The sequence below is a fragment of the Macadamia integrifolia genome, chromosome 9, assembly GCF_013358625.1.
Source record: "Macadamia integrifolia cultivar HAES 741 chromosome 9, SCU_Mint_v3, whole genome shotgun sequence".
Classification (NCBI taxonomy): domain Eukaryota; kingdom Viridiplantae; phylum Streptophyta; class Magnoliopsida; order Proteales; family Proteaceae; genus Macadamia; species Macadamia integrifolia.
The window spans coordinates 27,723,640-27,726,282 of record NC_056565.1 but is presented as its reverse complement, the minus strand read 5'-3'; the positions used below and the strand labels follow the sequence as shown (position 1 = coordinate 27,726,282).

At 33.4% G+C, this 2,643-nt stretch overlaps 1 non-coding gene across 1 annotated transcript; it reads right to left on the bottom strand.

Annotated features, from left to right (window-relative positions):
• Nucleotides 1–2,150: 2,150 nt before the first annotated feature.
• On the bottom strand, nucleotides 2,151–2,230 carry TRNAL-UAG. Its single transcript has one exon. It is a non-coding gene; the product is annotated as a tRNA-Leu (tRNA).
• Between the last annotated feature and the right edge of the window lie 413 nt (nucleotides 2,231–2,643).

Below are 2,643 nucleotides of genomic sequence, written 5' to 3'. Positions count from 1 at the left end.
TGCATAATTGAAGCTGAAATGATTTCATTACCAAAGGCAACCCTAGTGTGGCCTAACTTATTTGACCTAAGTGGACCTCTAAGCTTCTGTCACTAAACCTTGGATCTTTGTTATCTCTCAAATGAGCCATTAACATTGGTCTCACCACTGACACAACACATGCATGATAAAAGATCATTTCTTTGATACATTGTGATATAGGGTTTTAGTGAAACACATGGTTCTAAGTTTTAACTCCATGTTGTACCCTCTGTTGGCCCCCTCATGGGTCCCTTGTTTGGCACCTCAGTGGATCTTGCCTGTCAAAAAAAAAAAAAAAGAGTGGAATGATGATGGTTAGAAAATTAGGAGTCAAATTGCATAACTGAATTCAATCAAATTACTTGCTGTGTTTTTGCATGCATCTTCAAGTATGTTAAAGAGTGTCTGCACCGGTCTTGGATAATTGGGACTGTTTTTCATTGATTTTCGTACAATGAGAGTCAATCCCGGAACTGTCTCATTTACTAAATGGTTTCAAAACTAAGATCCATTTCTATTTAATAACGGCATGGTTGTCCTATTCGATTTATTGACGGTTTTAAAGTATACAAATAACTTTTCAAGCACACAAATAATTGAATATATATATATATATATATATATTCCTAAATATACTAATAATCAAACATCAACTCTTCAGCATATAAACACTGATATAGTCCAAAATTCCATACTTCCAAATCACCAATATCAAATTAAATTCAAATCATAATTATTCAAATAAACATCTTTTATATCCATGTCAGCATCCCAAATCACCAAAATACCTCCCAACTTTTATATTCAAAATTCCAAGAGAGAAATCGGAATCGCCAACAACAAATGTTTTATCAAAGTTGGTTCTTACTGGAATCAACTGTCATTGACTTGCCCTCTGAAATCGAAATGGCTATTACAAGAGACATAAGAGGTTGTAGATTTCTATGATTTTGTTGTTCTTAAAAGAACTATTCTTTTTGGGAAATTAAACAGATAATATATTCAATATATTATGGATTATAGCTTAACATACTAAATAAACTGAACTATAAAATTATTTTTAAGTAGAGGGACCCTACCAAGTACCAACTTTGTACTTCAGTCTTAAATTTTTATGTTTGAATTCGTCTTGGTTTTTGCCAACAATCATTAACACTTTGAAGTTGAAATTAAGGAAAATAAAATCCATAATAATTAAAAGGTTACCTCCGATATGATTAATTTTGTTTTATTTTATTTATGGGAGCATTAAATTAATAGAATGTCTTTACAATTGCTCACATATGATCCAACATGTCTTCTCCTGAAACTTAAAATATGGAGGAGGTTTTTCAGGCAGTTGTCTATAAATGAATCTTTATATTGTGAGCAAAATATTATAGACACAATGTGGCTAAACCCAATGATATATTGATATTTATCAAGTGATAAAATAAAATTTTGAAAATCCAACAGGATGAGAAGTGCAAAGCATTCATAAAAGTAATTGTAAACCAACATATCAAACAAGGAGGAAATTTGATTGAATTTAACTTTGAAAATTTTCTAAGTGGTCAATCTACCTTAGTATGACATCAAACGTAGTTGTTTGGAAGGCAAAGATTCATATTGCTGACTATGTTTAGATGGAATGACCCAGAAGTGTTGCATTGTCTTTTTTTTTTTTTTCTTTACGTCTTCCCCTTTTGGCTCTTCTTTCTTTATATCTATCTTTGATAGAGATATTGTTGTTGTATTTTACAATTAGAATTACTATATCATTCTTCTGTGTGGCAAAAATGAAGTATCAATTAGGAGATTCTTTTCTAGATGTGTCGCATGGAACAACTTCTTCCAGAAAATATTATCACATGAGACCCCTCTAAAGTGAAGTTTTTATTGATTGAAGTGGCTTGGTGGCTCATCCAACCTAAGTTTGGTTCGGTGACTCACTTAATCCTATCATATGGCATGTTAAGTTGGGGTTGAAATTTGGTGGATAGGTTAGATCCTGAATCTCCCTCTACTCATATTTATCATGGCATGTTAGGTTAGGGTTGAAATTTGGTGGATAGGTTAGATCCTGAATCTCCCTCTAGCCATATTTATTTTAAGTCCAATCAAAAGTTATCAAGTGATAAAAAAAAAATTGACAGCTGTGGGATTTGAACCCACGCCCTTTCGGACCAGAGCCTAAATCTGGCGCCTTAGACCACTCGGCCAAACTGTCTGTTCAATAATAGGACTTTCTCATAATAATAATAATAAAATTCTTCTAATTTCTTCTAGTAGGGAGCCCTTTCCGCTTCTTGCTTCCTATTTAGGGAGCAGATGTGATGTCAAAGACTTGTTGGGCTTTGGACCAGTTGACTGTGGGTATGCACCAATGGGAGGCCCATTACCGACCCATTTACTAATAATATAACCTGTGCTCCACGTTTTTTTTTTTTCCATTAGTTTATATGTGGACAATGACACGAGGAAGCACTTGGTTGACCAAGTTGCCTCCCCATTTCGTAGTTGGTAAGAGAATGTGACAGTAAATTAAGCATCAAAAGAGTGTAGAGAATTAATGTACTGTTTGACAATGTTTCGTTTCTATATTTTCTTGTTTCCATAAACGAAGAAACAATATAAAAAGCA